Source organism: Hesperophylax consimilis, chromosome 17, assembly GCF_061612785.1.
Source record: "Hesperophylax consimilis isolate HC1 chromosome 17, BYU_Hcon_1.0, whole genome shotgun sequence".
Taxonomy (NCBI): domain Eukaryota; kingdom Metazoa; phylum Arthropoda; class Insecta; order Trichoptera; family Limnephilidae; genus Hesperophylax; species Hesperophylax consimilis.
In genome coordinates, this window is record NC_142852.1 from 21,444,500 (window position 1) to 21,469,552 (window position 25,053).

Consider the following 25,053-nt stretch of genomic DNA (forward strand, 5'->3'; position numbering starts at 1 on the left):
AAATCAATTCTGCTTAATAAACTCCACATATTATGTTTCTGCTTATCATTCCTTGGTATTATTTATAACTAACCTGTTTTTATTACTTTTATTGTATTTTCTTGTAAGGCTATTAATAGTTTTTGTAATAAAATTTGCAATATAAATATGTAAAAATATATTGTTGTCCTCTCCTAAGCACAAGCATCTTACTTATCAGAAAAGTGATTTAAATATTATTTAATATTATGTTGTAAATATTGTAACACTAAAGATGTTAAGAAATAAAAATAAAAAAAATATTTTTATTTTGAACTTAATGGTATTAATAAGTTTAACTCATTAATTAAAATATTGCAATTTGAGGTTGAACTAATTAAGTTAAATATAAAAACAGATATTATTATATTGAATACGTAACGATAGAAGTTCTGCGTCGATGGTATTGTATCCTCGTGACCAATCACGAGTAGATATTATTTTGTATACATAACGACGGCCGTGCTGCGTCCACACATTTCGTCGATAGTATTGCGTCCCCATGGCCGTTGGCGAATTTGTACATTTTTATGTATTGTTTGAGTCCTTGGTGAAGCAAAACCCCAGATTTGGCAACATTCAGTTCATTTACAACGTTGCCACTTAGCACTCAGAACTAAAAAGCGCCTTGCGCGGGTGGACATTTTTGTAAGATGGTTTACAGTGGACGGTAAATTGATATCCCGACCTAAAAATGTCCGACCGCCCTCTGCAATGGAGCGAACTGGCGCGTTATGAAATGATACATTTTTACTAAGGATATCGTTGTAAAAAAAATTGTCACACGCCTGCGCCCAGTAGGTACGTTTGTATACAAGGTGCAACAAGATATTCATTAAAACTTCTCACTATCAATAGACAGTTTGTTGTCAGGTCTGGTGTGTTTCTGGATGTCAAAAAAATAAAACATAAATATATATATACATATATTTTTTTATATACCGCACAAGAGTCTCAACCGCTCCCGTCTGGAACAGCGAGACTGTGGCATCCTCAATCTGAGTACTAGGGTGAAGGTATTGGGGAGGGGAAGAAGATGAGGAAGAGAAATGTAGAAAAGTACCTGGCTATTTATATCTGGTCACCAAACACGGCAAAAGCTTGGAAATAACGTTTCCATTCGGAATGGTGGTCACACACCAGGGCGATACTGAGAGTATATTTCACTCTGGAACGTGCTGCAAACACACTTTATATTATGTTTAATGTATTAATTGTGAAATAACACAAACAAATAAAAATTTATTTGCGCACGCCGGGTTTGACCGTCAGATTACGGGCTTCGGATTGCGAGTCGAGAGTCTTATCTCTCAACCACAGATGCTGTAATTAATTAATTAATTCACTATGAACGTGAAAACTTTACTAGAAAAGTAAGAAATATTTTGTGTTGTTTATTTATTTGTTAATTTATTTATTACACCTAATAGACGTTTACATTCTATTTTAATAGTTGAGTATCGCAGTTATTATAAATTCTTCAAAATTAAAACAATAGAGAAAACAAAATAGAATGAAAAAAAAAATGTTACAACAAAAGCGTATAATAAAATAAGATACATTGGTAAAAATGATAAGAAGTCTCACATAAGTAGATATTCAAAATAAAGAAAAGATTGCAAAAATTATAGATGTCTATTTGTCTCGATATATAAAAGAATTAAAATAAACAATATTTATATTGATTATTTTTAAGGTGAAATATATCTCCCATATCAGAATAAGTCATGTAATCCTAAGGGGTTTAATAATATAAGGGGCATAACAACGGCCTAAATTTACCTTTTGAAACTCTCAAAACAAATCCGAGAGTCTTAAGGGCCGTATATACGGAAGACGTAAAAATTAAATCGACCTTCAAAACGCCATGTAACAAACAAATAATATACACTCGGACGCAAGAATATATTATTCAGTATGGACGTGAAACCTTTATTAGAATAGTCAGCAATATACGGCAGACGTAACAATTAAATTAGAGTGAACGGACGTGAAACCTATATTAAAAGGAACCTTCAATATACAAAAAATATACACCCGGACGTGAGTATGTACGTGACGCTAGAAATGTATGAGAGTGTAATAAACATCAAAACCTGCATTATTATGAATATTAAAAAAATATGATATTAGCGATTATCGTGAGTAAAACATAGTGCAATATTCACAAAAACAATCTAAAAAAAAGAACTAGAAGTGCTGGACGCCCAAAGACGGATTTACGCACGGACGCAATAAATGTTGTGGGACCTATATATATATATATATATATATATATATATATATAAGCTTATATACAGTATTCCGAGCACATATGACTGCGCACATCTAAATCTCTTGATATAATTCCACAATTTTGACAATTTGCAAACAAACAAAAAACTACCCCTGCTAACAGCCGATTCTCGACGCGTTTCAGCGTTTGATCAAAATTTGAAGCCGTCAAGCGTTACGGTCATCAAATTTGAACCAAAATTGACGGGCCGAGAAACGAACAGGAAATTATAAAAAAATATTAAATCAAGCTATAAAATTAATTTTAGACATCATAAACATTGAAATTGAGCGGGGGTAAATTAGAATCATGTAAATAGGTCGTCTAAACGTGGCCTAACCACAGTTTGGAAATGGCCTTGAATTCCGAAACAGCTGTCACAATAATATAAAAAAACTAAAATGCTTGCAGAAATTTATAACAACATTGCTAAATATGATTTACATTTATATACACGGTGTCCGGAAACTCGTAGTACAAGCGGGAAACTGGAGAATCTACACCACATGGGGAACCCAAAAAAACATAAAGTTTTTTGATTTGAGCATTTTAAAAAAAAAAAAAAAACCAAAAAAAAATATTTTTCGGCTATTTTAGGGTTAAAGTTTTTTCCGGTGTTTAGGGTTGAATAACAGATGTTTTAAGCCTGCAGAGCAGAAATATTTTATGATTACACCGGGTTAAATGAAGGGTGATTTCAAAATAATGCTTCAAATCCGAGTTTCTTCATTTGTTTTACTTTCAAATAGTTTTAATTAGTTGGGTACTTTGATCTTCAGTAATAATTTATAAGAATTTGATTAAAAAAAAAAAAAAAAAAAAAAAAAAAATCAACTTCAAACTCGATTTACTCGATAACGAAAGCTCAAATAAAAAAAAAAATATACTACAAAATCGACTCCAAATGTGATGTAGATTCACAAGTTTCCCGCTTGTACTACGAGTTTCCGGACACCCTGTATATAAGTTTTAAAATTAATACTAATATTTATAGACAATATAGACATACACAATCGTTGGCTTTCAAAGCCAAAATTGTGTTTATTCTTGGTATACCTTATATTTTAGGTAATAGGCATTAAAATCGCTTGACAAACTGAGTCTAGAAACGTTCGATTTCAAACACAAAACAGGTTTTTATTTATTTTGTAAATAATTTTATAACAAAGCAAAAAAGTTAATCAAGTGAAACTGTCACAGATAATCTAAGCTATAATACTGTATGTTTTAAAGTTTTTTCCTTTACGCGTTCATACATTTCTATTGAAAAAAAATATTTTTTAGTAGTTTACATTTATATTTTTATTGAGTAATTTATTATTTTATTTGTATTCTACTCAAGCGAAACGATAGGAAAACATTCAATTTATCTAAAGCATATTTTTTGGTATTCATAATATACACCAATTCGTTATAAAGATTAATCAAAATAGTGATTTAGCATTAAGCTTCGCCTTAAGATATATAATTTCGTAGTACATTATTTTGATGTATCTCATAAGGTTTAGCCAGCGTTAACAATGTAATTAAATGTATCAAAAATATTTTTTTACGACTTGTTTACAAAACATCGACTATTCACTACTTTCTATAAATATAATATGCATGTATTATATATGTAAACCTTCCGGAAGAAATTCTCTAAATGATAGTGAAAACTGTATCAAAATCCGTTGCGTAGTTTAGAAGAACTAAGCGCATAAACGAACAGATGCGGATAGCGACTTTATTTATAGTATTTAGAGATTATATATTTGTAGTCTCACTGTAGAAGACAGTGGATGACTGTTGATTCATTTCGCAAACACTACAAACCGGAAAAGAGGCAATCTACATTTTCGCATCAATGAATAGACTTCTGTTTGTGCGCTCAGTTCTTATAAACTGTGCAACGGATTTTGATAGGGTTTTCACTATCATTTAGAGAATTTCTTCCGGAAGGTTTATATATATAATACATGCGTATAATATTTATAGAAAGTAGAGAAAAATCGATGTTTTGTAATAAGTCGAAAAATTATATTCTCGGGCGCTTACATTGCTAAAGCTGGCTAAACCTTATGAGATACATCAAAATAATGTACTACGGAATTGTATATCTTTAAAAGGTCTACACAAAAGTCTAAGATGGTATATGTCTATCTCTTAAGGATAACCCCCAGTAACGCCGGGTACATGACAGCTAGTAGGTATAAAATATAATTTTAAAATGTGGTTCAAAAACCTTGAGGCAATATGATCGCTCAGATATATTAGGTACTAGATAAAATCCCCGGCGTTGTACTCGTTTTACACAGAGTTTTTCAAAATCAGATATGTGGGGTAATTTTCCATTTATTAGTGTGCAAAATTTCGGCAAGAAATATCAAAATTCTGCTTTGTGACGGGGAAAAAGTTTTTTTTTACGTTAAGCCCTTCCTTAAAAATCCCTTAAGGACCTGTGTGATCTTTGGGAATACTGTCTGGAGGGTCTTTTCAAAGAGAGGAAGGAGAACAGACCCGTTAGTAGGAAGGAGGAAACACAGAGGCTGGCAAATAATTTCACAGCCGAGCTGTTTGAGGTGTTTTTTTGGAAATCTCATGTAGTCAGTCAAATTTTTCTTTGATTTGAAGTGTGCAAAATTTCATCATTCTCGGAATAAAACTGTTGATTTATAAATTTTAAGAAGATAGCATAGTACTTAGCTAGTTTATTCAAAGATCTGTAAAAGCTCAAAGGTGTGATAGATCGTTTAGGTTAGGTTAGTTTGTGTTAGGTTTGTGTGAGTATATTTTAGGTTAGGTTAGGTTAGGTTAGTGTATTTTTATTAGGTTAGTTTAGGTTAGTTAAGTATATTTCAGGTTAGTTTATTTCATGTTAGTTAAGATTAGGTAAGGTTTGTTATATTTGTTTCAGGTTAGGTAAGGTTATATATGTTTGTTTCAAGTTGGTTTATTTCAAGTTGGTTTATTTCAGGTTGGTTTAGGTTAGATATGGTTAGTTTTATTTGTTTCAGGTTGGTTTATTTCAGGTTAGTTAAGATTAGGTAAGGTTAGTTATATTTTTTTCAGGTTAGGTAAGGTTATACATGTTTATTTCAAGTTGGTTTATTTCAGGTTGGTTTAGGTTGGGTATGGTTAGTTTTGTTTGTTTCATGTTAGTTTAGATTAGGTAAGGTGAGTTTTGTTTGTTTCAGATTAGTTAAGATTAGGTTATGTTAGTTTTGTTCGCTTCAAGTTAATTTGGGTTATGTAAGGTCAGTTTAGCAACTTTATAAATAGACAGTTTAAAAGGTTATACATATATACGTGCAGAAACATTAAAAAAACAGAAACATTATTATAGTAGCACCGGTAGGTAGCGAAACCTCTCGTATTTCCGCTAGCGATGGTGACCTTGTATTTACGACGCGAATCGCGCACAAGGTCATCGTATTGTTTTGTATTGAGATTTCAAACACAAACATCTCAACCGATTTCAAATAAGACTGATGTTGAAAACGTATAATTTCATAACTCTCGATTCCTGGGCCCCAGACGGGTTCGAATTTCTACAGTCACATAACATACCTTTATCCCTTGAATAAGTTTCAAGCTCTTAAAAATATAAATATGTTACTCGCTGAGTTTGGAGAATGGTTTTGAGTTACAAAATTTTTACGGCCTCCGTGGTTAGGTGGATACGATCTCTGGCTACGCATCCGGAGGTCGCGAGTTAAAATCCTTGCGTGCGCAAGAAAATTTTATTTGTTTAATTTATTTTTATACAATACCTCCACACAGGAATTTTACATACTTCATAATTAAGAATCTAAACTTGGTCAAAAATTGATTTAGACGGTATTTTTGAGACGATCTGAATAGATGAAATTTTAGCTCGCTTCGGAAACGCCCACGGTGTACTTCTAGTTATTACACTCTTCAGTGCGAGAATCTCATTAAAAAAACTCACATAGAATTTGTTTTGAAGCTTTTTTATACAAGACTTAATTTTGAATTTGAGGATAATATACTCAACTACACTGAATATTATATATTTTTAAAATCATAAAAATCTAGTACGGATGTCAGTTATTTTATTTATTTGAAAATAAATAAAATAAAAATGATGAAATCAATATTAATATTCAAAAATCTGTTTCAGAAAAAAATAAGAAAATACACAGATTTAGGAAATGAGATAAAAAGAATTTGGCATTCTCAGACTATAAAAATATTACCATTTGTTATATCGGCTACTGGCATTATACCTAGCTCTCTCATTCTAAATTTAGGCGTATTAGATCTGTGAAAGAATTTATCTATAAAAATGCAAAAATCAGTCATTTTAAATATATGTAGGATTACGAAAGATTTTTTAAATGTATATTGAGGGATCAGTAGGATTTATAGGCCCTGTTAGAAGTTCTACCGAGCCGAACCCTCTGATATGAAAATATCTGGAGTCGGTGAATTATTTTCCCATTTGATCTCTGGTGAGTTGACGTGTTGTTTTTTGTATTTTTTGTATTTATTATGCTTATATAATGCACTTGCATAATGTGGATTGACTAGATGATCATTTGTGGAAAAGTGTGTGGAAGGGTTTAGTTTTACCTGTGGGGAAGATTTAGCCCGGACATAAAGTCGGAAAATATAAAGTATATTTTAAAATCAAGTGTAGAATGTGCGTGCCGCTAAAAGTCAGAAACGAGTGCCGGTACGATCGAGGGAGTAATATGGTGTGGTAGCCCTCTATCCCCCATCCATAAAGAAGGTTCCCGTTTTTACCTAAAGGGCGTGCTTTTGAAGATATAAGGGCTGGAAGTTTCGCCCTATAGAAATTTCTAGAACAGTCCAAAACACTCGAGAGTATTCGAGAGCATTCCAAAACATTCCAGAACATCCCGGAACATTCTGAAATGTTCGAGAATATTCTGGAACGTTTGGGAACAATCCAGATCATAATGAACTAAAAACGGGATTGCAGGCCGTTTACTGATATATTTTGGTATCTCTACATTGTATAAAACAAAGTCACTATCCGCGTCTGTCTGTTTGGGCGCTTAGTTCTTCCAAACTATGCAACGGAGTTTGATAAGGTTTTTACTATCATTTAGAGAACTTCTTCTGGAAGGTTATATTTAAAACATGCATACTATATTTATTAAGGCGATGCACTACGTAGTAATGCAAAATCATGTGTTTTTGGTTTGAAAATTTGGTCGCCTAGAAATGTTTCAGATGCTTTAAGTAAATACTGCGAGTAGAATACATCTTGGCCTTTAAAATAATCGAGTATTTTTTAGATAAGTATTTTTATAAGCCCAGAAAAAATAATGTATAAGGCCTATGAAAACTGCTTTAAAGTTCAAAATCTCCTACTTACGAACCCATTTCGGTTATGGTTTTATTGTATAATGTGGCAAATTAAGTTATTTATAAAATGATCGAAAAACATTTAAATATTTGTGCCTGAACATCCACAAAATAAAATAAAAGGCACTTTTTGGCCATGTTGTTTTCTTGCATAAATCAAAACAGGTGGATGGTGTTAAGCGGGAATTTAAGCCTTATCGCCATCTACGTAAGGTGTGTTATTGATAGCGGCTCGATTAAAAACATTACACGACGTAGTGCATCGCCTTGTAGAGAAAAGTCTAGCAACACCGGGAACACGTCAGCTGGCATATGCATTTTGACAGGCTTAAATTTAAAGATGTAATTACAAACGAACGATTTACATTGGAACACAAATTTGTTATGTAAATATTTTAATTTCTATACAAAATAACGCTTTTTTAACTATGTTTATTTTTTTTATGGCATTACATTGTCAGCATAGTAAGTTGGGCAATATTATTATTTAACAAATGATGTTTTATTCACTTTGGTTGAATAATTTGGCCTCAAATTTAAAGTTATTTTTTAATGAAAAAGACCGCGAACTGTTTCTCTTAAGAACAGTCTAGAAGTATATAATCTTGACGGCTGTAGTAGACAAAATGTTTACGCCGTGGGTACTCTCTCGTGTAAACGGACCAGTAGATCAAAAGCAATTGATTGAAGTTGGAATAACTTTCATTTGCTCGTTGCTCGCCAGAGATATTTACGTCCGTCAAGTTGTTGCAAAATGAGCCTAGTGATACTACTAAAAAATACTGAAATACCGGCCCAAGCGCCCACAAAATAATGGCGTACTTGCGTAAACAGCAATTGCATAATATGGCAATGTTATCAATTTTTTGAGCTGTCAGATTAAGGCGTAGAGATGGTTAGTACCTAAAATGGTTTGTCACTGTTATTTCAGTTACCGGAGACCGATGTGGAACAGGCTCTTTATCCAGTTACTTTTGAAGAATGTTCCTAAAAAAATATGTGGGGTGACTAGAGTTATTCTGAGATGAGATGAGAGAAAATTTTTTGTTGTTTTTTCACAATTTTCGTGAAAAAACAACAAAACAATCATTTTCAATTTTTTAAATATTCTACAAGAACCAGTTTCAAAAATATTCTTACATCGACGGTTCAGGTGACAGCAAAGAAACCGGTTCCATTTAACCGGGACAGTAATATCTACCATCTCTACTCTAACGGGGGGGGCGAAAGATCGCATCCATCTTGTTTTGAATGATGTAATATACTTCGGTGTAATTATTTTATTTTTGTCATTGTAAACACAAACATTTGGATTGGGGTACGAAACATATATTCAATCAATTTCCTTTATATTGTGACAACGCCGAACTAAAAAAATGTCGTATTTTTGTTATGCTTGGACGAACGTTTTCTCCCAGTCTCCCGGGTTTAAAACTCGAGAAAGGCCTTCCAACTAGTTGATTCGACATTTAAGGTTATGTTTGTATTGACGTTTGGCGTTTGTTGACAAATTGCTTGTTTTATTGTTAAAATGGGATATTATATGACTGAGATAATAATATGATATTTAGAAAGATGTTACGAAATGATTTATAACTTATAATCCATTGAATATCGTGATACTGAGAAAGCAATATGCGTCGAGTGCGTAGAACAAGTGCGCACGGGAACATCGTATGCAATACGTTGCGTGCGTGGGCCCTAGTATGTAGTTTAGTCTTTTTCGGTAATTTTGAGATAATTTAGTATCAAAACATGCTTCATATATGTATTCATTACAAGCTTTTATAGTAGATAATTGTATATTTTAAAGACAACACAAAATGAGAAAATTAGTAGTTTTACAAAATATATTTTTTAACTGTGTTTTGCTTTCCTGTAAAGTTCTCAGTCCTCCGACTATAGAAATGTAATTTTACATAACACAGAATAAAAAATTATCAATCTACTTTTTGAAGTGAAACTTCTTTAGCCGCGTCATGCAATTTCGAGAACCGGAGTAAAACCAACTCATGACCGAAACGAAAATGCGGGACCGATTAAAGTTCATTTGATCTAGTGAAAGTTTTGAAGTAAGATATAAATGTTTTTTAGGTAATCTCGACAACTGGCGTTGGTGGTGTAATGGTCAGCGTAGTTGCATTCCAAGCAGTTGATCCGAGTTCGATTCTCGGCCATCGCATATTAATTTTTTTTTTTGGTTGAATGTTAATTTTATAACTCATTGTTTGTAGTCATTGTTCTTTGAAATTTTTAAATTTTTAATCCATTGTAATTTTAAACATTATTTATTTTTCATATTATTTTTTTCGTCATTTAAATTATATTTTGTACTGGGGTGACATCTATCGGCAGAATATTTTTTAATTTTAAATTATATAGTTTATGGGGGTGACATCTATCGGCAGAATATAAATATATATTTTTTAATCTATTTAATTATATTGATTACGGGGGTGACATCTATCGGCAGAATCTTTTAATGTTTTTTGTTTTTAACGCCTTTTTTTTTTCAATGGTTGACCATAATATCAATCCACTAAGTAATATTTTAGGCCTGTAGCATACTTGAAAAGTTAAAGAATGATATAAGATTGTTTATGATGTTAACGATAAAAAAATAAAAAAAACATAAAATAACCATAAAAAATGGGCCAACGGCACGCGGTGTTCCCAAGCGGTCACCCATCCAAGTACTGACCGCGCCCAATGTTGCTTAACTTTGGTGATCGGACGAGAACCGATGTGTTCAACATGGTATGGTCGTTGGCAAACGCTAAACAATATTAATTTCTATTCTACCTGCCAATAAATATATGAAAATTAGTATAAAAAAGCCCTAATAATACTGAAAACATTAGCAAGGTGTGTGCGACGTTGATAAAAATAATCATTACATACGCGCTTGAAAAAGATCGTAATTACATCCATAATTTTGAAGGAATTTTTTTTTTCAATGGTTGACCATAATATCAATCCACTAAGTAATATTTTAGGCCTGTAGCATACTTGAAAAGTTAAAGAATTTTATGATATTATTAATGATAGTAAAGATAAAAAAATAAAAAAAAACATGAAATTACCATAAAAAATGGGCCAACGGCACGCGGTGTTCCCAAGCGGTCACCCATCCAAGTACTGACCGCGCCCAATGTTGCTTAACTTCGGTGATCGGACGAGAACCGGTGTGTTCAACATGGTATGGTCGTTGGCAAACGCTAAACAATATTAATTTCTACTCTACCTGCCAATAAATATATGAAAATTAGTATAAAAAAGCCCTAATAATACTGAAAACATTAGCAAGGTGTATGCGACGTTGATAAAAATAATCATTACATACGCGCTTGAAAAAGATCGTAATTACATCCATAACTTTGCAGGAATTTTTTGAAGTGAAACTTCTTTACGCGCGTCATGCAATTTCGAGGACCGGAGTAAAACCGACTCATGACCGTGACGAAAAAACGGGATCATTTCGCTATAGGAGCCTAGCTAATATTATATACCTAGTTTAGGTCACTCTCCGAACTCAGCTTCGCGGTCTAGAGGCAGAGCGCACGACTGTGGTCGTGAAGAACCGAGGTTCGATCCCCGCTTTAACTAATTTTTTTTTCTTTTTTTATAACTTTTAATTTTTTTTATCACATGCTACTTATAAATATGTCAATAGACAGAAAAAAAGAGAGAATGAAATGAAAAGAGAGAGAGAGAAGAATATTAGAAGTTTCACTTCTGTCTTGCGTAGGCTTGACACACCCATTTTTTTTATCTTGAAAAATGCCTGTCTTTGTAAATGTCTTATCTATGGTTAACTATCTCGTCATCTGACGTTTATAAGTCAAGACCGGCGTCCCGGCTTTGTGCTTCTCTTGCATACTAGTTAACAAAGATAATGTATTGCGTTTAAATCCAGATCATTTGTTTGTAATTGATTGCTTAAAACCCTGTGCTAATAATAAACAATTGTTTATAGTTTTTATAGTAAATTATTGAACAAATGTTTAATATAATGGTCTGCCTTCGAAGTGTCATTCTGCGGATTCGAAATTCGTACAATATTACATTAAACTTGCAATTTAACCATCTGTTGTAGGTATTAACTGGAAGCTGTGATCAATTACAAAATATCTCATCGTAACCTTCAGCTAAAAGCAGTGGCATGGACCTGCCTAAATCAGATAGTGTTTCCATCAAGACGGAACAAAAGGGAGACGAATGTGACATACCGTATACTGACATAGTACCTATAGACATCCAGGATGTGAAGAAGGAATTTTTGGAGTACAGCGAAAATGTTGATCGTACGACAGGTATGAAGCGTATTTAAGGCGATGCACCACGTCGTGTTACATTTGCAATCGGGCCGCTAACAATAACCCTCCTTATGTAGATGTCGTTAAGGCGATGCACTACGTAGTAATGCAAAATCATGTGTTTTTGGTTTGAAAATTTGGTCGCCTAGAAATGTTTCAGATGGTTTAATTAAATACTGCGAGTAGAATACATCTTGGCCTTTAAAACAATCAAGTATTTTTTAGATAACTCTTTTTATAAGCCCAGAAAAAAAATAATGTATAAGGCCTATGAAAACTGCTTTAAAGTTCAAAATCTCCTACTTACGAACCCATTTTCGGTTATGATTTTATTGTATAATGTGGCAAATTAAGTTATTTATAAAATGATCGGAAAAAATACAAATATTTATGCCTGAACATCTACAAAATAAAATAAGTCACTTTTTGGCCATGTTTTTTTCTCCAATAAATCAAAACAGGCGGATGGTGTTAAGCGGAAATTTAAACATTATCGCCATCTACGTAAGGGGTGTTATTGATAGCGGCTCGATTTAAAATATTACACGACGTAGTGCATCGCCAAGGTTTAAATTCACGTTTAACACCATTTTACAATAATTTTCTAAAGAACTTAATTTGCCACATTATACAATGAAACCGTAATCGAAAAGGGGTTCGTAAGTAGAAGATTTTGAACATTAAAGCAGTTTTTATAGGCCTGATAATTGATTTGTTCTGGGCTTAAAAAATACTTGCTTATTTGTATCGCATATTTTTCGTGAGAGCGCTCAACAACTTCATTAATGCATTTAATTTATTCCTTTCACTTAGACTTGTAGAAAAAAAGATTGTTTTGAAGGCCGAGAGGAAGATGTACTCGTACTCTATTCGCAATATTTAATAAAAGCATCTAACATATTTTCAAACCAACAACACATGGTTTTGCATTGCTTCGTAGTGCTTCGCTTTAAAAAAAAATATGTACACTATTCGAGGAAGTTTAAAAAGTTCGCAAAACTGAACATAAATATAATGGTGAGGGTAATTTTTTCTGCCAATTTCGCGTGAGTTCTACCTTTTAATCGTGATACTGTTTGTAAGAAAAGGAGAGAAAGTTCTGGGAAGGAGGGTTTTGTAGGAATCTGGGTGTCAGTTTGCCCAGGAGTGACCTATCAATCCATCTTTCCCATTGCGGTGCAGAGCGTTGGGTCGAGAGACTCCTGCTGGAGAGGTCAAAGGGTTTCTCTTGACCAGCCTCTCCCGATCCGGCCTGCCGCGCAGCTGGTGGGCAGACGCATCCGCCGTCAATTCCTGGATAAACCTCACCCCTGCTAAGTTGCCAAACGTATCCAACCAATTAGCGACCTGTGCAAAGGTTTTGTTTATCCGATGCATGCTTCTCAAGAGGCCAGGCGTTAACTTCTTGGACAGCCTATCTCCTCTCTGTCCATGGTTTGTATTACTCTTTGAGCCTTGTTTGTTAATAATGAATTCAAATCACTAGAAAAAAAGCCAAACAGATCCCATTAAAACTACTGTCAAAACTAAACTGAGAGATATTACGCATTAAAAACGGTTGGCAATATAAGTTATATAATATAATACAAGTTTAAACCCTTTATGTCAGTCCTACAAACTTTTTGAACTTTCTGCGTATTAAGTTTGACACATGTTGCTAAAGGAGTTGAGAAGATTTTGAAATGTGTGTTTCCTAATTTTTTGAATTACGTATTTTGTCAGTATTATTTTATCGATTATGTATACTTCGACTTTAATTACTACAAATGTTAAACAAACCAACTCTATTATTTTTTTTATCTTTTCTCAACAGATCTCATTCAAGAACAGACATCTACTAGAAGGAAATTCAATCCGGCAACTCATAGAGATGATACCATAAAGAAAATGATTTCGGAACCATTATTGTGTTCGGAGTGCGAATATTCTTGTGCTCGTAAACAGGATTTAAAGACACACATGCTGACGCACTCTGGAAAAAAACATTTCACGTGTTCCGAATGCAATAATTCATATTCTTCGAAAACTAATCTAAATAGACACATGCCTACGCACTATGAAATAATTAAAGAGAAACCTTTCATTTGTTCCGAATGCAACTATTCATGTTCTTGGAAAAATAATTTAAAGATTCACATGCTTACACACACTAGAGATAAACCTTTCTCATGTACAGAATGTACGTATACGTGCGCTCATAAACAGAGCTTGAATGCCCACATGCTCAAACACTTCGGCAAAAAACCTTTTACATGTTCAGAATGCAATTACTCGTGTGTTCGTAAATATAATTTAACTAGACACCGGCTAAAGCATTCTGGAGAGAAACCATTCTCATGTTTTGAATGCAACTATTCATGCAGAACGATGACGCAAATGAAGGTTCACGTTCTGAAACATTCCGAGTAGAAAAAGTAACAAAATTTATAATTTTGCGTGACTTAAAAATTCTTATAGCCAGTTACAAAAAGTAATGTTTTAATAAAAGTGTAAACCACAAAGTCAATAAATTATTTATGATTTCAGATTCCTTTATATTTTTCCTCGTATATAAAAATCATTTTTTATCATAGTCTAAAAAAAATATTGTAGATAATATAGATTGCAGAACACGTAAAGGCGTGTATAGTAAATTAACAGTTGCTAAAAAAAATACTTACATAAACAATATAGTAGCAATACTAAAGAAGATAGTCTGTTCAAACAAATATGCAAGAGGTACCATTAGGTATAGTATTGTGATGGTACAATAGAACTAGAGGTTGATATAAAATAGAGTAAGTAGAAGACGATCTTCCATTGAACATAACAGTAAATTAAATAAAAATAGGAAATTAATTAAAAAACTTGAAGAATATTTTATAAACATGAAAGAATTTTTTTTTTTGAAAAACTAATAGGTTATTACGAAAATAAAATCAGCAGGCGCACGGCAACCCACGCCAAACTTTAGCATCGGTTCACTCGTCTGTAAGTGGTTTTCTCCACGGTTAGATAATGCCTTTGGATTATGAAATAGCTGACACGCGTTTTAATAATTACACCGCAGAACTTATTTACAAATAAGCAGTTTAATTTATAGAAAAAAAATATTATTAAATAGAATCACATTCATGCAAATTTCTGAAGAGAAACCATTCCCATGTTCTGAATGCACGTTCAGTTTTAGGCTTCAGACAATAACCGAGAAGGTACGCCTACGAGCTTATGTCACTGGCTAAAAGTTTTGTGAAAATTGGTGTTTGAGTGCGATCAACTGATTATACGCGAGTGGAAGATGCTTTCAGTATCGCCTTGGTGAACGAATAATATCATTCAGAATCGAAAAATTGCTTGAAATAGAACTTTCTACCACCGTCCTCTTTTCCACCTCCTTCTCCTCCCACTACCTTCAGCATGTGCTGAAAAAAATTAAATAAGTTTTAGCATTTTCCAGAAATCATCCCCCTCGCCTTGCGGCCTTAGATTGTTCTCGAATTGCTCCGTCCAGGGCTTTTTAAGTCCATGTTTTAAAGCGCGGTTAGATTGTACTACAATTATTTATGATAAGCACTAGAAATACAGCATGCTTCATTACTAAATCGTATTCTTATGTATTTACTCGTGGTTAAATTACAAAAACAATTTTGATAAGATTAAGGAATTAAGATTGCTCGATAGATTATAAGTTATTGGCGTTACGATGATAACAATCATCAAATAGGGGAATTACACATAATATCATATTAGTTAATAAAATATTGCAACATAATTTTTAACATCTTGTCACAAAACAAATATGAAATCATACAAAGAAACGTTTTGATTCTGATTGATCTCACCAGGGTGATACTGAGAGTACCACGAAGGTTGGTTAGGTTAGGTTAGGTGTAAGGTTATGTTAGGCTAAGTTATTTTAATATCTAGCTATTCAGATCTGGTCAACAAACTAAGCTAAAGCCATTTCGATTCTTAAAATTGGCAATTCGCCGTGCCGATATTGACAATATTGGGAGGATTATGTTAGTTTAGTTTTGGATAGGTTAGGTTAGGTAAAATAATGTCATGTTACATCAGTACAGTATAAGATGTATGTTCAAAATTGTACACGGCATTACGGATTAGTCACCCGAATTAACTTAATGTCATTGAATTTTATATACCTACGATAACTACTCATTCCAAAATTATGTTTAAATGTAACAATACCAAGACTTTTTTACATTAATCCCACAAAGGCGACCCTGGGGAAAATAATTTCATGAATAAAACTCAACCGATGAACCCGGGCACCCCTGCTAATTCACCAAATGTAGCGAACCACTGTTTTAACGAGTGGTTTAATATTGTATTTTATAAAGATAGACAAATATAATGATATCCTCACTGGGATCTCCCATGCAGAGGATTTCATTTAAATATTATTAAAATTTAGTAGTATGGATTATATAAAGTAATGTATTTTTGGTGACCTATGACATGTTTGTTGGTTATCCAATAAATGTTTCCCGGGGCGGCGGTACCAAAACTAGCCTCCCAAATAGTAAAACTGAAGACTGATCATTTCAAACACTCGCTTGTACCTAAATTACACGAAGTTAATAATAGATACGCAGATGTGGAGGATCTTTTCAACTGTACGAAATGTAGGTAAAGAAGGCTATAATATTATCAAATATTTTCAATCAATATTTATTTAAGCCAAAGTTTATTGAAAAAGTTTGCCTTTTCTCTTATTTATATCTCCTTCTGTAGGTTCTGTTAATTTTATTCTTTCTAATAAATAAATAAAATAATCAATTTTATTGGAACAATTTTTCTTTTAATAACTTTTAATGATTGCATCCATCAATGTACTATACATATCATTAAAGAAGAAGATGATACTAATAAATCTATTATAGTCATTTGGACTTTAGGTTACAAACCAATTCCTTGAAACTATGCTATCATTAAAAAAAAGATGGATGGCAAAAATGTGGGAAAAATGTTTGTTAATTCTGAATTTGAGAAAATAATAACTTATGTCTTAGGAGTGGATTAAGAGGTTGTCCCGATAAGAAATAGATCCTAAATTCGATTCCAGTTGAGATCGTAATATTAGTTTATTTTTCTGTGTCTTGTTCTGTTTCATGTTTTGTTTAAATTTGTTACAACTGGTTGTTTTGGATTTCATCAAATTTCAACCTTAATTTTCGGGTTTTTTGAAAGTCGTATTCAAGTTCTGTTATTATATCATTATAGGCTAGTTGCTTGACAGAACTGAAATAATAACAGAACATGAAAAAATCTTTCATATAACTTGATAATTAACTTTAAGAATTGTTCAAATTCTCTTAAACAACACGTTCTTAGTATTAACTTATTTTACAATGAAATAAAAAATCATTTAAAAGAGATTATTGCTTGTGAATTACTAGTGGTTTACTGTATCGAAAAATTATTACGGGGTAAGAGGGGACTGCGTGCAGCTGTTCCAAACTATTCCAACCATCGTGAACCACTATCATTGTGCACAATTACATTCAAATCTATTAATTTCTGTCCACCAAACAACAATAAAAAAATAATTCAAGAAAAGTTATCTTTCAAATTGGAATTTAAAACCGAGAGTCATTATTCTAATAAGATCATAGATAATAATAATTAAAGAAAAGATTTAAAACCCAAATAGACAAAACATGGTTCATAGATTTTAAATAGATAGGTAAGTTAATATAAAAACGACGAATCATAATTTTTATTTACTGTTTTGACGTATTCAATGATTGTTGAGACATTATGTAAACAACATTTACGAGCGAACAGATAATGCAAGGAGAAGATTGAAATAGAGGAAGCAGGGCCGCCGCTAGGGAGTGCGAGAGCAAAAAAAATGCTGTTATTAATTTTAAATACTTGAAAAATGTTTGCATAAAACTTTCGAATTTTATTGACGATTATTATTTTTTTGGTAAACTAATGTTTTTAAGACAAGATTTTTTTATGCATAGCACAAAGGGTAACAATTATTTTACAAGTAATAATTATTCGCCTGAAACACTCATCCACATTGAAAAATCTCCTGATAAAAGATACATGACGCCAACGGGACTCGAACCCGTGTCCCTTCGATTTCCGGTCGACAGCTCTGACCACTGAGCTGAGCTATGTTTACAAAAAAATAATAATTAATATTTGACAAGTTCAAGTATTTCACCTAAAAATGTAGACAATTTGTCTCGACGCCATCTAGTGAGAGAGTTAGCACTTACAATGCCTTTCTCATATAAAATAAAGTTGGTTGTTTTCAGGTGAAAAATGTAACAAGCAGAAATTGTTGAATGAAACACTAGTATATATTGAATAATTTCGCGGGTAGGAGATAAGCCGCCATAGCTCAGTGGTCAGAGCTGTCGACCGGAAATCGAAGGGACACGGGTTCGAGTCCCGTTGGCGTCATGTATCTTTTATCAGGAGATTTTTCAATGTGGATGAGTGTTTCAGGCGAATAATTATTGCTTGTAAAATAATTGTTTATTGACGATATTTGATCAGAAATTAATGCAAAGCATTACACGGAGAAAAATGAGTATTGCTTATGAGATTTATTTAAATCTTACAATATTATTACATTCCTAATAAATCGGAACACTTGTTTATGCATCTGCATTTGTCCTGATAAAATACAATGACGAAATGCGAAAATATTAGAATTTTAATTAAACATTGATGTTTTACTGAAAGTTTATTAGGAAATCTGCGAATTCATTTGTTAAAAACTTGTAATCCCGTTTTTAACTGGGTTACGAATAATTTTAAGAGATTCTTAATAAATTATCAATATTTTTAAAAACAGTAAGTTTTCTCCGTGTATAATTTAAGGCAGTGTAATGAGTAAGATTAAGAAAGGGAAGCTAAGAAGGTTTGGGAATGTAGAACAAATGAACGAAGAAAGTAGTGTAAGGAGAATATATAACGCAGAAGATATGAATCAAAGACTTGAGTGCTCATCTATTGTCGCCTCAAACTAACGCTACATAAACCATCTTAGCGTATTTCTAATATCACATGTATGAAGCAATGAGTATGTGTTAAGACTGAGCTGTTTACCGTTTGCCTTTTTGCCGTTCTAACCTTTCTACCTGCCCTTGTGGGGAAATGGCGTGATTGTTAGTTAATTAGTCAGTTTTATCTTTTCCAGAAAGATTTACGCAATACCTCAACGTACATGCAGGTTATGCAGTAATCTTTGGAGACCCGTACCCGGCGGGCGCTTGTAGCCGGCAACATGTTATCTCTATGATGCCAATTGGCTAAAAGTTATTGCCCATATTTCGAACGCTGATGATTACTGCCAGAGGCCGTGCGGTAGGTCATTTGAAAGAAATGTATGACTAATCTTTATTCATTGTGAAAAATGCCCATATATTATTATCTATATCAATTTGTAGGTAGGTGCGTCACGAGTACGCGACTCAAAATACATATTATGTTAATATGGTTAATTGGAAATAACTACACAATCATCAACATGTGATGTTTGGTAATAAGTTGGGTTTTCAAGCGATAGATGGCACCAGTCATAAAGCTTACTCCAGAGTCCGACAGATGTTGCTAGGTTGTAGCAATTGCCTGTGGGATATTATTGTCAGACAACAAGCTTCTAGAAGAGAGAATTACCAACCCTCGGGTAATGAACAGTGTAGCTAAATCCAGACTTATTTATTGTAACGTAAATAAACGCAATTATATTAAAACAACATTTTAATTTTCACAAGAGTTCCCAGCACTTAATCTGCAAGTAAAGCAGAGATATAAAAGATATTACGTTTTGATGTAGCTGTGCATAGTAAAATAAGAGTTTGAAGACGCCCGTCCGCAGCATCCAAAGATACTGAGTGCGAAGCTAACAGAATGGTGGTTCCGTGGTGCGAAACGACGTGACGTTTATTAATTCCATTTCAATTTAGACTTGTGATTCTATTTGTCAATGATCTTTTACGTTTTTTGTTTTGTTTAATGATTCATCTTTATTTTACATCGACAACAACATAAAGAATTATTCCGAACCTTTCCCAAACTGCAGTTGAAAGAAAACCATGAAAAGCGTGTAAAATGAAAAACCGACATATGTGCTATATTCATCGTGCTGTCTCCATCACGGCAATGACCTAAGCGTCCCTAAGCTTTCTTCGGTACCTATTTTTTACTTAGATGAAAGACATAGTGCCATCTCGTTTATTCTGTGGCGCGCATAGAGACAGAATACAGAAGTCGGGACATTCTTTAAATTGTCCCAGCGAATCGTATGGTCCTGTGAATGAAGCTTCCATTAGAGACAATAGGTGTCACTGCTTGTCACTCGCCGCTGCCGCTCGCAGACCTGCTATTTCGCGGTAAGTTGTTTTGATGCACATAATTTATTATTATTGTTGTGTTATAATTTTGGGGGGTCAAGCACCAATTGATCTAAGGGAAGAACCGCCCCTGATTAATGCATATATAATACTGAATGGGAATATTATGCATGTGGTTCCGGCCGTCTCCAAAATCGGCCGCCCCTGTGCAAATCACACAATGCACGCAAAATGCTGCGCACCTGGCTGTAAGTAATAAGGAGTATTTTTGACGGAATTCGTAGAAAAAAGTGCATCATCTTTTTATTTCTGAGAATTGAGATGATTTTGAAAACATTATCTGTATTCCAAAAATAAAATTCACAACATTAAGGCTGCGTAGTCATCGTTCTAAAAGAAGAAGAAGATGGTTTGAAAGAGAGATATGTAAATACAAATATTAGAGGGAGCGCGCTTTAATTAAAATAAAAAACGATTACAATTTTGCGAATCTTGTGTAAATGTCTAATAAAATACAACTCATAGAGCAAAAACTTCACGATAAATGCCTAAGTTGCATTTAAAGATACACTGTGAATTTTTCATAAGTATAAAATATTAAATAACAGAACAAAATATGTTTTCAATCATTTTGGGGGTACACTAAGGACGTGTTATTTTACAAAATTTGAACAATTCGTCAAATTTTCAAGTTCTGTGAAGGTTCTATTCAAGTTATGTTAATATTTTAGTTTAGTGAAACAGCTGGCAAATAATTATATAAGAACAGAACTTGAAAATCAACTTTGTAATTTGGTAAAATGTTAAAATTTTGTGAAACAACCCGCCCTTAGCTTTTTCTATTGTGGGAATTTCAAATAATTACCGTTTCGGCTCCACAAATTTATTGTATTTATATATATATATTTATTTTTTTCAAAAACAGTTTAAATTACATTTTTTTAGGAACTTATAAAAACTTTATGAGGAAGCCACTAGATAAAAATGTGTATATTCTTGGTATACCTTATATTGTAGGTAATAGGCATTAAAATCGTTTGACAAACGGAGTCTAGAAACGTTCAATTTCAAGCACAAAACTGGTTTTTATTTATTTTGTAAATAATTTTATAAGAAAGCAAAAAAGTTAATCAAGTGAAACTGTCACAGTTAATCTTAGCTATCATACTGTATTTTTTAAAAGTTGTTTTCTTTACGCGTTCATACATTTCTATTGAGAAAAAAAATTAGTAGCTTACATTTATACTTTCTATTGAGTAATTTATTTTTTAATTTGAATTCTACTCAAGCGAAACGATAGGAAAACCTTCAATTTATCTAAAGCATATTTTTTGGTATTCATAATGTACACCAATTCGTTATAAAGATTAATCAAAATAGTAATTTAGCATTAAGCTTCGCCTCAGCCTTGATGTCAGAATAGTGACATCAAGGCTGAGGCCGTCCCGTCTGTACCCGTCTTCAAGAGTATTTTTTTTTATTTTTAATTGCCGATAAGAGTAAAAGATTAATTAAAATGATGATGGAAAAAAAGTTTTCTTGTGTTCTCTATGTGTTCTAGATTCACCAGTTTGCTGCTTGTTAATATTTTTATTAAATTAATGTCATTACATAATGTCAAGTTGTTTCTCGGGTGTCTCTGACTTCTGACACCCTTCATTACTGTATATCACAATGATACTGTTAAAAAAAAACTACATTATATCGACTGTAATTTGACTTCGTATTTCATTACAGTGTAGAGATATTGCGTTAAGTATTATTAGTCGTCTCCGACTTCTGGCACCATTCAAACTCTCTCTAAATACTCCCTGCACTAATAAGAACAAACTTTGAAATTTTTATCGAAATCCGTCGACTACTTTTCGAGTTTTGTGAACACAAACTTACGTAGGCTGAATTTTTATATATATAGACTAGCTGACATGTACGCGGTGTTGCTCGATTTTTCTCTACTTTCTATAAATATAATATGAATGTATTATACAGGGTATATCGGCACGTACCCGACAAACTTTAACCAGCTATTCCTTAGCACATTTGGAGTAAAAAATCTTATGTGCACTTTGCTGTCCGGTAACGTTTTTTTTTAATAAAAAATTTTTTATTCATATTTTCACCACATGTCACCACTGTTTTATCCTTTGTCAAAGTTTGAAAACCCATCTGGCAAACATTTTATTCGAATTCCGTTGAATAATGCATGTGTGTACCTATATTGGCGCACTTTTACAATCACAACGAAATGGCACGGCACCATTCGTCTCATTTTTAACTATTATTATTTAGTGTGTGCGAAAGAACGAAGACGCTTTTTGACATACTTGCTTATAACAGCTGTTGAACACGAAACGCAATGCCAATGACAGTGATGTAGCTAGTAAAAAATGCTACCGGACAGCAAAGTGCCCATAACATTTTTTACTCCAAATGTGCTAAGGAATAGCTGGTTAAAGTTTGTCGGGTTAGTGCCGATACACCCTGTATATATAAACCTTCCGGAAGAAATTCTCTAAATGATACTGAAAACCCTATCAAATTTCGTTGCGTAGTTTAGAAGAACTAAGCGCACATACAGACAGACGCGGATTATGACTATTATGTTTTATACTATTTATAGATATCCAATAATATGGATTCAAGCTAGGTAGCTAGGTATTTCTTTAAATGCTACTATCTGGCTGGAATGTATTTATATATTTAGATCTTTAAACACATGGGAAGTTGACTGAACCAATGCATTGGGAAATTCTTGAAATATGTCAGTCAACGTATGTTTGTGATTATGTATTTGTGTAGGCACCTTTTTCAATTAACGATTAGTAGCCGTTTGGTACAAGGTTATGGTTTCCCACTGTGGCCTATGCGGGTTCAATCGCTTGCTAGCAAAGGTCAATCATTGCACAAGCAAAAATGTACCAGAAGTTTTTTTTTTAAATTTTATTTAGGGAACAAACAGAACAATATAAGCACCTCTCTAAATGGTATAAAAAAGTCACTCTCCGCGTCTGTCTGTTTGTGCGCATGGTTCTTATAAATTACGCAATGAATTTTGAAAGGTATTTTCACTATCATTTAGAGAATTTCTTCCGGAAGGTTTCTATATATAAAACATGTATATTATACTTATAGAAAGTAGAGAAAAGTCCATTATAATTTTCCCGTCTGGAATCCACATTACAATATTCATATACAAGCTATTGAAAGAACCATTCAATATAAATAATAATGGATTGATTAAATAAAGTAGGAGAAAATTATTAAAATAACGGAATGAATTAAATAAAGTAGGAGAAAATTATTAAAATAATGGAATGATTTAAATAAAGTAGGAGAAAATTATTAAAATAATGGAATGAATTAGATTAAGTAAAAGAGAATTATTCAAATAATGGAATGAATTAGATTAAGTAGAAGAGAATTATTAAAATAATGGAATGAATTAGATTAAGTAGAAGAGAATTATTCAAATAATGGAATGAATTAGATTAAGTAGAAGAGAATTATTCAAATAATGGATTGAATTGAATTATTCAAATAATGGAATGAATTAAATAAATTAGGAGAAAATTATAAGAGTCTATTGGAATTTCACTTTTGTTTACGATAATGAATGAATGCAAATCTTGGAAACGGAAATTGACCCACTTCCCGACATCAGATCGAGCTGAAACTCGGCGGATTGACTCGTTGTCGATGACAATGCATTCTATCAACGTTTGGTGTCAATCATTTACAAACACGCGGATATATACGCATATTTCTGATATCAGATTATATTTATTACGAAATAAATCTCGGTCCTACCCGATCGGCATTTGGCGAGGTGGTTAGAGTTTTCAACTCCGGTTCTTAGGTAGGAAGGTTCAATACGTAGTCAAACCAAGAAATGATTTCCCATAGTCTGAAACCGCTGTATCGGAGAATTATCAATTTAGTTTAAAGCGAAGCTTAATGCCAAATCACTACTTTGATCAATCTTTATAACGAAATGGTGTACACTATGAATATCAAAAAATATGATTTAGATAAATTGAAGGTTTTCCTATCGTTTCGCTTGAGTAGAATACAAATAAAAAAATGAATTACTCAATAAAAAATATAAATTAAAACTACTAAAAAAAAATTTGAACTTTGAAATGTATGAACGCGTAAAGGAAACAACTTTAAAAAATACAATATTATAGCTAAGATTATCTGTGACAGTTTCACTTCTTTTTTGTTTTCTTATAAAATTATTTACAAAATAAATAAAAACCATTTTTTTGCTTGAAATCGAACGTTTCTAGACTCCGTTTGTCAAGCGATTCTAATGCCTATTACCTACGATATAAGGTATACCAAGAATATACACATTTTTGGCTTGTAGATTCCTCTTAAAGTATTGTGTAGTGTTGTTCTTATGGGTATGTGTAAGTTTATAAGTAACCGGAGTTCGGAACAGTGTAATTTAGAGTTTAGTATATTAGCAAAGCCAGAACCTGGTCGATGCAATCGTCGACTGTCAGTTTACCGTTGATGGGATATAATTATTATCGTTCAAATGAATAAATTTAATTAATTTCGCAATAAAATTATCGCGAAATTTGAATTATTTATGTCACCTATAAAGCTTTGCAATAAAATAAATGTTTTTTATCTCAAAAATCATAAGCCCACATAATGCACAATTATTTATTCATGATAACGCATAATAAATCATTGGTATTTACTCATCGAAATGTTGCAAATGTTTCCAATTTAGGAGGCAGAGTTGGGTACCACAGCCCTGGGAACCATTGATTGGATA

The 25,053-nt window shown here is 32.8% G+C and overlaps 1 protein-coding gene, 1 long non-coding RNA gene and 2 other non-coding genes across 5 annotated transcripts in view; 1 reads left to right on the forward strand and 3 right to left on the reverse strand.

Moving 5' to 3' along the window:
- Positions 1-25,053, reverse strand: part of Gel (Gelsolin) — a 106,555-nt gene that overhangs the window by 46,069 nt on the left and 35,433 nt on the right. The window lies entirely within an intron of this gene.
- Positions 8,885-14,411, forward strand: LOC149416217 (uncharacterized). 2 transcript variants are annotated; one of them, XR_016303665.1, is made up of 3 exons: positions 8,885-8,948; positions 11,727-11,943; positions 13,760-14,411. It is a non-coding gene; the product is annotated as an uncharacterized LOC149416217 (long non-coding RNA). The 2 variants fall into 2 exon arrangements; XR_016303666.1 differs by lacking the exon at positions 8,885-8,948 and adding an exon at positions 11,462-11,527.
- Positions 10,283-10,401, reverse strand: LOC149416218 (5S ribosomal RNA). Its single transcript, XR_016303746.1, has one exon. It is a non-coding gene; the product is annotated as a 5S ribosomal RNA (ribosomal RNA).
- Positions 10,725-10,843, reverse strand: LOC149416219 (5S ribosomal RNA). Its single transcript, XR_016303720.1, has one exon. It is a non-coding gene; the product is annotated as a 5S ribosomal RNA (ribosomal RNA).